The 12,166-nt window shown below is 34.9% G+C and overlaps 1 long non-coding RNA gene across 1 annotated transcript in view; it reads right to left on the bottom strand.

The window, feature by feature from the left end:
• LOC134739051 (uncharacterized) overlaps window positions 1-5,617 on the bottom strand; it is a 47,201-nt gene extending 41,584 nt beyond the window's left edge. The window contains exon 1 of the long non-coding RNA XR_010125490.1: window positions 5,369-5,617. This is a non-coding gene — a long non-coding RNA (uncharacterized LOC134739051). The remainder of the gene's footprint in view (window positions 1-5,368) is intronic.
• Window positions 5,618-12,166: the final 6,549 nt, after the last annotated feature.

Genomic DNA, 12,166 nt, shown 5'->3' on the forward strand with positions numbered 1-12,166 from the left:
AGTCCTAATATACCCATTAAGTAATTATAAAATTGTTAACACACACCATTGTAAAAAACAACTTTCTTCACTAGAGTACAACTGCTGTGTACATTTAATTTTGTCTTTAGACTTACAGTATGCATTTTTAATAGTACTTTCCATAGTTACTTAGGTTAGCTTACTTTTTTTCTTCCCCACTCACTTCAGTGTGGTTATATTACTCATTTGTAATATAGCTAGGTTCACTTGTAATGAATTGCATTGGACTTTTGTTTCTTGCAAAATCATGGTTGATTTTAATTATTTGTTTATTTTTGGAGGGTGTGTGAAACTTTCTCATGGCTCTAAGTGTTACAGCTACACAAAAAAGTATATTCACAGAACAGTTGCTCCCCCTTATTTCTACCACCCCCTTCTCATTCTCTCATTCTTTGCACCCCATACACACTAACTACCAGAAGCCTCTCATTAAGTCTCTGGCTTCCTGTATTTCTTTTGCACAATTAAGCAGATATATGTGCATATTTTTACACCTCCTTCATCACATGAAGGGTAACATATTACAGATATTCTTTTGCCTTTAACACTTTTAATTTAATGATATGTTCCAGAAATCACTCCATATTAGCTCATAATGATCTTCCATTTTCTTTTCTACAGCTTCATGCCACTACACTGTATGAATGTGTCACAGTGTATATGGGTATTTATGTTGTTTTCAATATTTTGCAAATATAAATAATGTTGCATATTAACTGAATAACTGTGCATATTCACTTTTGTATTGTTGAAAGTGTATCTACAGGGAAAATTTCTAGAAATGGGATTGGTAAGCCAAAAGATAAAGCTGTATTATTTGTTAGGTATAGATAGGATAGATATAAAAATAAATGTAGATGTGGATATCTGTGTGGGTGTGTACATGCATATATTTCCTAGCTTTGTTCACTGAGAGGACCTAGAAGCAATGCTTTCAAAAGCACTATACTAGCTTGCATTGGCACCAGCAATGTCTTACCTGTCTTTAACAATATGCTTGCTTAAATCAGGATCCAGATAAGCTCTATACATTGCAAGCGGTTGATACGTTTCTTAATTCTCTTTTAATCTGTAGGTGTTCTGGACTACTCCAATCCCTGTCTGTCTTTTTTTATTTAAGTGTATTTGTCTAAAAACCCATATCTGCATTGCAGAGTTTCCCACAGGTTGGATTTTTATGACTGCATTCAATGATGTCATTTGTCATGTAATTCTGTGCTTTGCATTTCCCATAAATTATTAAATGTAGAGGTTTGATCAGATTTGAGTGAACTTTTCTGGCAAAAATATTTCATAGAAGGTATTGTGTACCTTACTAAAAGGCACCTTGTGACTGGCAACCTAAAAATTTTTTAAACAGTTTATTATGTACCTTAAAGATGTATTTTTAAGATGAGGAAAAAAGTAAAGAAAAACATTTTCTATGTGTGCCACCACATACAAGCTACTTCAAAAATAATTTATTATTATATTTCATCTGGTAATAAAATTGACATATATTCATCTCAAAAAAAATGGTGAGTAGAACAGTAGATGCTGCTAGACAACAATTAGGATGGCTTCCTGGCTCATAAGGATTACCTAATGGTTACGTCTATGTTATTTAACCTGCCTTCACAGCCACCTGTGACTCAAGCTGGGCAATCAGAATCTCTTCACTGGAAATTTAAAACTTGGAGACACAGAGAGAGAAATCATGTTAATAGCAGCACTTTAGAAAGAAAATATAGAAAATTATTGTTGCTAACATCCTTGGACAGAGAAGTGCCCTATTCCGGCTTGGGTATTCACTCCTTTGATTCTGAGAGCTAATTGGAACTTCATCTACCTGACACCAAATCTGCCACTACCTTGATCTTGGACTTCCCAACCTCCAGAACTGTGAAAAATAAATTTCTGTTCCTTATAAGTTATTCAGTTTGTGGTACTTAATTATAGCAGCCCAAACAAACTAAGACATCAACAAAAAAGAACCTTAACAACTACAATGATACCAATCATTGATCAGAGGTGAAATAATTTACCCAAGATGCTATGGGATAGTAATGGGAATCAGATCACCTAACACCCACTAAAAGATTGTACACAACAGGTCCTTCATTAGCTTAGTTCTATAGTATCTTGTCATTTTGGAAATATATCTTCTCTGATGCTAACATGGAAGGTAAAATAAGGGGTCAGAAAACTAAACAAGATATGTAGTAAACCAGATAAGCTTCTTCTAATACCACAACTCACTGCACAAAACAATAAAGCTCATAAATAACATCATTGGGTACAGGCTATTTCTTGCCCTTACTTTTTGCACTCCCAGGTTTATTGCAGCACTATTTATGATACCAAAGATATGCAATCAACCTAGGTGTTCATCAGTGGATGAATGGATATAGAAAATATGGCATATATACACAATGAATTATTGAGCCACAAAAAATAATAGAATCCTGCCATTTACCATAGCATAGCTGGAACTGGAGGACATTATGCTAAGTGAAATAAGCCAGGCAAACAGAGACAAATGTCACATGTTCTCATATATGGAAACTAAAAAAATCACCTTATGGAGGTAATGAATAGAATGGTGGTTACCAGAGGCTAGGAATTGCAGTTGGGTGGGGGGAGATAAAGGCAGGTGGTTAATGGGAACAAAAATACAGTTAGATAGAAGGAAGATCTAGTCTAGTGTTCAGTAGTACAATAGGGCCACTAATAGTTAACAACGATTTATTGTACATTTCAAAATAAGCAGAAGAATAGATTGGAATGCTCCCAACACAAAGAAATAATAGTTGATTGAGGTGATGGGTATCCCAGTTACCCAGATTTGATCATTATTCATTGCATGCTTGTATCAAAATATCACATTTACCTCATAAACACATACAACTATTATGTATATATAAAATTTAAAAATTAAAAATAATGTATGCTAGTTATGCTTTCCAGTTTAGGCCAAAGTCATCTCTTTTATGACAGGAAGATGGGAAAGGAGTGCAATCGTTGAAAGTTAATTTATTTCAAACCCTTTACACAGCTTCCTCATTCATGCCTCATAATATCCTGAGAATTAGGTAGCCATTATTCCCATTTTACAACTGATAAAATAGAAGTATTGCTAGGCCTGGCATGGTGGCTCACACCTGTAATCACAGCACTTTGGGAGGCCGAGGCAGGTGGATCACTTGAGCTCAGAATTTTGAGACCAGCCTTGGCAACATGGTGAAACCCTGTCTCTACAAAAACAAACAAAAATTAGTTGGGCATGGTGGTGGGTGCCTGTAGTCCCAGCTACTCAGGAGGCTGAGGTGGGAGGACTGCTTGAGCCCGGGAGGCAGAGGTTGAAGTGAGCAGAGATTGTGCCACTGCACTTCAGCCTGGGCGACAGAGTGAGACTTTGTCTCAAAAAAAAAGTGAAATAACTTTTCCAAAGTAATCCATCAAATAATTCATAGAGCATGAAAATGCATTACAATGTCCATTAACATAAATACATGTACTAAAAACTGAAACAATCAAAGTGGTCATTCATAAAATGGAAAAATAAATTGTGGTTGAGTTACACATTAGAGACAGTACAGTAGGGAAAATAAATTAACTGTTAATAAAAGTTATCAACATAAAGCTCCCAACCATATTTTGACTAAAAACAAGTTGAGAAGAATATATACAGTATACCATTTATATTAGATTTTAAAGGAAGTAAAATATTATATATTTCTGAGATATAAATGTACATGTAAAAAATTAAAAAAACTATTCATAAAAAAAAAAACACCAAATTCATGATTGGAGTAATGGAATTAAGGAAGGTTACACAGAAGATCTCAGCTGTATTGATCAAATTTTTACTTGTTAAACTGAGCTAAGGCTACAATGGTATCAGTTGAATTTTTCTTTACAACCTTGTGTATTGCTTAATATGTAATACTTTAAAAAAGAAAGTAAATGGTATCTGGAGTATAAAAATTAATGCTGAAATAAATGTACATGGATCTTTAAGAAAAAAAAGAAAGAAAGTTGGGGAAGGACATTGAGAAGGAAAGCAGAAGAGGGGAGGAAAAACAAATGCTACCACTACCCAGAGATTTTCATTGCTAGTTGTTTTTTCATAATTTCCTACAGTATTTTTTCTGTTCATATAGAAGTATGTATTCACATATATTGTAAAGAAATATTTGATAATATTATGACTACTACTAGAAAGCCTATTTTGTAACTTATTTCACAGGCACCAAATCAGTGCCATTTAAAAGGGCTGTATTCTATCCAATCATATTGTTATACCACAATTTATTTTACCAATTTACTATTGATGGGCATTTAGATTATTTCCAAAGTGTGCTATTACAAATAATGCTGCAATTAACACATTATATGTGTATGTGCATGCCTGTGTGTATTTTCAGTAGTAACTGTGTTGAAAAAAAATTCCTAAGGGTAGAATTTCTAGGTCAAAGACTAAGAGGTTTTCAAGTTTGTTACATATGCCAAATAGCCCCACAATAAATGATTATACTAATTTACACACTTAACAATACTGTAATTGAGTGCCAGTGTCCCCAAACTCTGCACAACACTGGGCATAAACAATCTTTTTATCCCCTTGTCAATCATAATCTGCTATTCCGTTTTTCCATGTGCATTTATTAGTACAGCTGAGTCACTTTTTAAACGTTTGCTCACCATACTTGAATAACTTCTTCTGATTTTTTGCCATTTTGTTAACATTTTTGAAGTTTTAATTATTATGGATACATAATAGTTGTACATATTTATGGGGTACATGTGATATTTTGATTAGAACATACAATGTGTAATAATCAAATCAGAGTAGTTGGTATAACCATCACCTCAAGCATTTATCATTTCTTTATGTTAGAATCATCTCAATTCCGCTTTTTAGTTATTTTGAAATACATAATAAATTATTGTTAACTATAGTCGTCCTATTATGCTACCAAACACGAAATCACAAATACCAGGAAAGTTAAGGGAGAACTGGATCAGGAGCCAAAATGTTTACATTCGAATTAAGGCTCTGGATTAATGAAAATGCGTAACCAGGAAAAGAAGGAACAAGAATAATGGGGACATAGAGGGTGAGACAGAAGGAGAAAAACGAGAAGAAAAAGCCATGTAAGGAAAAAGAATTTGCGCCTCAGGGTCCCCCTCCCCCTCTGCCCTGTTCCAGACACCTATTCTCATTCCCGCACTCCTACCCCTGGCGTCCTGCTAGCTGGTCTGGCTTCCTTCCCTCTGGAAAAAAGCAAATTATTCAATAAAGGGAGGATGAGTCCTAGCTCATCCCCACTTCTTGTCTCCTGCCGGGTGTTCAAATACAACTTACCACGCAGTCACCGCCATCCAACTGCATGTCACTCTCCACTTCGCCACGGTCTGAACCCTTGGCCACAAGATCTAAGCCTTCCGGATGCCCCAGCCAGTTCAGGCTGCCAGTCTCTTGTCCCTAAGCCTTTGCCGAGGTAGTCCGCTTACTTGATGCCAGCACACCAGGCCCCCCACCACCCGCTGGAAGCACAGGCCCCAGCTCAGGTCAGGTTCCGGAACCTAGCGTCCCCAGGTTCTCACGTGACTTAGTTTCCCAGGCAATAGAGCTTTTCTCCCGGATGTAGCAGTCAGCTGAAAAGGAGAGAGTGCTTCTTAAAGTTAACCCTCAAACCACCATGGCCAGTGAATACAGAATAAGCCCTCTGAGAGTTTCGTCTATTTCTATGGCATTATGCTGGAAATTATAAAGAAAGGGGATGAAAAAAACTGGAGACTTTTCACCAACAACACACAGATCTGTATTATTAGGATTCTTAAAATGAGTATGTGTTGTTTTTATAATTAAACTAACAAAAGGAAAATAAATAATGATGAATAATTAAAGCGGGATTATGTATACAACAAAACCGTATGATTACAACAGCACCTTATGTAGCTTTGAAAATAGGTAATGCTTCATGAGAGAGGTTATAGCAGTGTGCAAATATCAATTCAGACGTTAAACAAGAAGAATATACACACCAAAAGAGTTTTTTTAAACAAAATCTATGCTGTATGTGCTCTATGATTGTCACAGGGCTTAGAACCTGATATTCTGCTATGCATTCCTGTCAGAAAGAGCATGTTGCAGCCATGTCAGAACCAACCAAGGTCAAGAATTTCTACTGACCAGTCGTGAAGTCCCTGAAGCAAGAAACAGAGAAACCCATGCTGATAAGAAATAAAGAGACTCAGACCCTGCAGAAAGATTAAGAATAGCGATCGAAGACGTTAACTTGGTTGGAATCTGACTCTGCTCTTTAAAAAGTTATGCGACATTTTTCATCTGTTAATTGCTTGTTGTAAATATTAAATTAAGCAAGTCAATGTGTATAAGGCATTTAAAACAATGTCTGGCAATGAGAAGACCTATTTGATAAATAAATAAAATATGGACACAGACATTGCAGCATAGGAATCCCTCAATCAGGAATCCTAGGTCTCCAAGAACACTGGTGATACTAATTTAGCTGTACAAGAAGGAGGTGTCCTGTGTGGCTGACATAAATATTTCAGGGTTTGGACAGAAACATTCCTACATTTCTTATTTAAGAAAACAACACACCAAGGTTGTTTAGAAAGGCAGAGTGGACTCTGGATCCACACAGCCTAGATTTGGATCCTAGCTCTGCTATTATCTGCGTTATTAGCTCAAGTTATTTAAGCCTTCTGTGCCTCAGTTTCCCCATAGGTAAAATAGAGATAATAGTACTAATTTCATAGGTTTGTTGTGAGAAAGTAACATATTAAATAAACTTACAACAATGACCGCCACATAAGTACTATATAAATATTGATTAAAACTAGTAATAAGAGACAAAAAATATTGGAGAATTAAAAAGTAAACCCACAAGGAACTACTGTCTCAGCCTAAAGTAAATCAAATACATGACCACTGCCAGAGACCTCGTCAAGGTATTTCAGATAGAAAATCTTGTCCAATGATGTTATTGTGAAGCTGATAAGATTGTAATGTCCTTGGAAAACAAGGGTAAGCCCCTCAGAAATCTAGAACAAGTGTGCTTACAACATAAAGTGTAATCCAACCTGACTAAGATGGGGAAATGATAACCTGAGCTACTAGAGTTGGAGCTGGGGCCAGTGAACTACAGCTCAAGGGCCAAAGCTTGTCTACTATCTGTTTTTGTTTGATCAGAGGGCAAATAATTATTTTTACATATATAAGTGGTTGAAAAAAATTAAGAAACAAATATTTCATGACATGTACAAATTATATAAAATTTAAATTTAAATTTTCAAAAATAAAATTTTATTGGAACACAAACACATTCATTTATATATTGTCTATGGCTACATTTACACTATAATGACAGTGTTCAGTACTTAAATTAGACATTAGAGCAACAACATAAAAGGATTTTAGGTCTCTGTTACCGTGGAGTCATCACACCAACCATGGATGAATTATCCTCAGACTGTCACGTATTATTTTGAGTATTTTTATAGCAGTCGAATTAATCTGTATTCTGACCTGTACAGAGTACAGGCAAGTTTATACAATTGATTTGGCTTTCTAGATGAATGGGTTTAGATGATATTTATTTAAAGCTTTGCAAGATTCTGCTCAAACCAATTCAGCCCAAATTCATCAACTACAAATTAGTCATTTTAAAAATCATTTTCGTGAGTTTTGTTCCAAAAGCAATAAAAATGACTAATCACCTAAAATACTAGTATTACTAAATTATTTTCTACCTCATGTTGTTTTATATACAAGATTAATTTGCAAAACCTTAGCCATCAAAATTTTCAGTGAGAAACACATCTAATATTAACATAATGGAATAATTACCATTGTTATATTTAACAATTTGTAAAACAATCCCAAGTTTGTTTAAACCTATAATGTTTTCTGCAAAGGCCCCAAGACAGTCACTAAGGCGTGTAGTAGGTGTTAACTAAAGACTTGACTGGCCTAATTTCCTGGGGGTGTAATCATTTCTACAATAAGTAGGTACTATGTAGGGTGAGGTGGTCCTAAAGCGGAATGTTTGCCTATTATACCTAGATAGCTATCCATGTGTGACTGATAACCAGATAGTCAAGGGAAGATAATTATCCCCCTTCTGAAAGAAGTATGAAAGATTCACTAAGCAAGTAATCAGATAAAAATTAAAACCAGAAAAAAATAATGTATCCACATACTACGTTTTTTAGCTAGATCTAACGAAAGAATTGGGGTTGTGATAATTTTGTAGACTTAATTTTTTTTAAATTTTACTTTAAGTTCTGGGATACATGTGCAGAACGTGCAGTTTTGTTACATAGGTATACATGTGCCATGGTGCTCTGCTGAACCTATCAACCCATCATCTAGGTTTTAAGCCCCACATGCATAAGGTATTTGTCCTAATGCTCTCCCTCCCATTTGCCCCCACCCCCTGGCAGGCCCTGGTGTGTGATGTTCCCCTCCCTGTGTCCATGTGTTCTAATTGTTCAACTGCCACTTATGAATAAGAACATGCATGTTTGGTTTTCTGTTCCTGTGTTAGTTTGCTGGGAATGATGGCTTCCAGCTTCATCAATGTCCCTGCAAAGGACATGAACTTATCCTTTTCTATGGCTGCATGATATTCTATGGTGTATATGTGCCACATTTTCTTTATCCAGTCTATCATTGATGAGCATTTGGGTTGGTTCCAAGTCTTTGCTATGGTAAATTGAGCTGCAATAAATATATGTGTGCATGTGTCTTTATAGTAGAATGATTTATAATCCTTTGGTTATATACCCAGTAATGGGATTGCTGGGTCAAATGGTGTTTCTGGTTCTAGATCCTTGAGGAATCACCACACTGTCTTCACAATGGTTGAACTAATTTACACTGCCACTAACACTGTAAAAGTGTTCCCATTTCTCCATATGCTCTCCAGCATCTGTTGTTTCCTGACTTTTTAATGATCATTCTAACTGGCGTGAGATGCTATCTCATTGTGGTTTTGATTTGCATTTCTCTAATGACCAGTGATGATGAGCTTTTTTTTCGTATGTTTGTTGGCTGCATAAATGTCGTCTTTTGAGAAGTGCCTGTTCATATCCTTTGCCTACTTTTTGATGGGGTTGTTTTTTTCTTGTAAATTTGTTTAAGTTCTTTGTCAATTCTGGATATTAGCCCTTTGTTAGATGGATAGATTGCAAAAATTTTCTCTCATTCTATAGGTTGCCTGTTCACTCTGATGATAGTTTCTGTTCCCCTGCAGAAGCTCTTTAATTTAATTATATCCCATTTGTCAGTTTTGGCTTTTGTTGCCATTACTTTTGGTGTTTTGGTTATGAAGTATTTGCCCATGCCTATGTTCTGAATGGTATTGCCTAGGTTTTCTTCTAGGGTTTTTATGGTTTTAGGTTTTATGTTTAAGTCTTTAATCCATCTTGAGTTCATTTTCATATACGTTGTAAGGAAGGTGCCCAGTTTCAGTTTCCTGCATATGGCTAGTCAGTTTTCCCAGCACCGTTTATTAAATAGGGAATCCTTTCCCCATTGCTTGCTTTTGTCAGGTTTGTTAAAGATCAGATGGTTGTAGATCCACATACTACATATTTTTTAAGGCAAAAGTTATTAAAAACCTCTACTGTAGAAAAATCACATCAGCAAAATGGTAGAGTAGGTAGCTTTAAGTTTGTATCTGCCCACAAAATCTCTGAAAAATAATTAGGAACTGTCAGAACCAACTTTGTAAAAACTCTGGGAAATATTTAAAGGTTTACAGCCAAGTAAATGCTGAAATAAAAATGATAAAAATCCAAATGACAGGAAGATTTGTGGCATTTTTACTTGCTCTTTCCACCTTCTTCCATGGCACAGTAGCAGTCTTGAAGAGGGAAGCCCACATGCCCAGACTAGGACCCTTATCCCTGGTTCCAGAAGGAGCAGAAAATACTTTGTTTGCAAATTATTTTATTCTAATTTGTCTGGGGGCCAACTTAAGGATTAAAACAAGGTGTTCATCTTTGCCTTTACTAACCTGGAACTCAGGCCAGAAAAGCAGTGGGCAATGCTTAAAACACCACCAACTGAACCCAAAGGCTCCTGAAACAAAGATTATAGTTGAGACATGCACTATATTATCCACAGCCTGAAAGCAAAACCTAGGAAGAGTTTCTCTGTAAAATATTTGAAAACAATAACATTTATGAGTAATTTAAAAGACTATGCACATGCCCCAGTAAAGAGACATATGCAGAAAACACCAGGGAAGTTTTCACATTGGGCTGATCCCTGGGCTAAGTGAAAACCTGGCTAAGTGTTAAAGAAGTGCCCAGGCACAGAGCTAATCTACAAAGATTGGGGGGTTGGGGTTTGTTTGTTTTTTTAGCTCTTCACGTTCAAGGAGAGCTCTATCAATACACTAGCTGAACCCAAGCAAAGAAACAGAGACTTAAGTGACCGCACAAATCAAGGAATATAGTCCTTACAAAAAAAAAAATTCTCAGAAAATCACTAATCAAATGACTTTCACAATCCTCAACAATCAGAAAAATAACAAACCCTAGGAAAGGGGGAGAATCTGATTTGCAGAGATACAACATTATAATATTCAAGTGACTAGTTTTCAACAAGAAAAGACAAGGCATACAAAGGAACAGCAAAGTTTGGCCCATTCAAGGGAACACCATAAATTGAGAGAATTTATCTTTGAGGCAGCCAACGTAGATCTACTAGAAAAAGACTTTAAAATAACTCTCTTAAATATGCATAAAAAGCTAAATAAAAACATGGAAAAATGACTACATTAAATTAGAGAAATAATGTATGACCCAAATGAGAATATCAATGATGTGATAGACACTATAAAAACAAATAAAAATTGTGACATGAAAAACTACCATAACTGAAAGAAAAGTTATTAAAAGTAGATTTAAACAAGCAGAATCAGTGAACCTAAAATAGGACAATTGAAATTGAGTTTGAGGAGCAGACAGAAAAAAATGAAGAAAAGTGAATAAAGCCTAAGAGGCTTGCAGGATGCCATCAAGCAGACAAACATATGCATCAGGAGAATAATAAGAGAAGAGGGAGATAGGGTAAAAGAATATTTGAAGAAATAGCCAAAAACTTGCCAAATCTGATGAAAGACATGAATCTATGAATTCACGAACCTCAAAAAATCCAAATAAGAAAAGTCAATAACAGAATCTTGAAAGGAACAAAATAGAAGAGACTCATCATGTAAATGGATCTTAAATAAGATAATCAGCTGATTTCTCTGCAGAAGTCTTGAAGCTGAGAAGACAGTGGAATGATATATTTAATGTCCTGAAAGAAAAGCAAATGGTTGACTAAGTATTCTATGTTCAGCAAAACTATCCTTCAATAAATTAGAGAAATTAAGACATTCCCAGAAAAACAAAAGCTGGACTAGTTCATTACCATTGCATTTGCCCTACATAAAATGCTGACAAGAGTCCTTCAGATTGAAATGAAAGAACTCTAGATAATAAATCAAATTCATATGAAAACATAAAATTTTCTAGTAAAGAGAAATATATGAGCAAATATAAGAGCCAATATTGTATTTTTGCTTTGTAACTTCAGTTTAAAATTTTTTTTCTACAGAATTTTAGGGACAATTAAATATAAATGTATATTATTGGGTCATAATGTATAAAGATATAATTTATAAAAATCACAACATAAAAAAGGGGTAGAATGGAAATTTTAGGAGCATAGTTTGTATATGCTTTGGAAGTTCAGTGAGTAACAATTTGAACTAGATTGTTATAAATTTAGGATGTTAAATGTCATTTATATGCCAAACAAAATTGTTAGATTTAAAAATTATATGCAACAGAATGAGAAGAAAATCAAAATGGTTTACTACAAAAAAAACAAGTAAACACAACAGATGTCAATAATGGAAAAATAAAGGCCAAAAAATGTATAAGACAAACTTAGAACCAGAATCAATGCAGATATAAGTTCTTTCCTATTAGTAACTACTTTAAATGAAAATTAATTAAAATTTTCAATCAAAAGTCAGACAAAGGCAAAATGGGTTTACATTTAAAAATGATCAAACTATATCCTCTCTACAAGAAACTCAATTTAGATCCAAGGACACATTTACATTGAAAG

Source organism: Pongo pygmaeus, chromosome X, assembly GCF_028885625.2.
Source record: "Pongo pygmaeus isolate AG05252 chromosome X, NHGRI_mPonPyg2-v2.0_pri, whole genome shotgun sequence".
NCBI classification, from domain to species: Eukaryota; Metazoa; Chordata; class Mammalia; order Primates; family Hominidae; genus Pongo; species Pongo pygmaeus.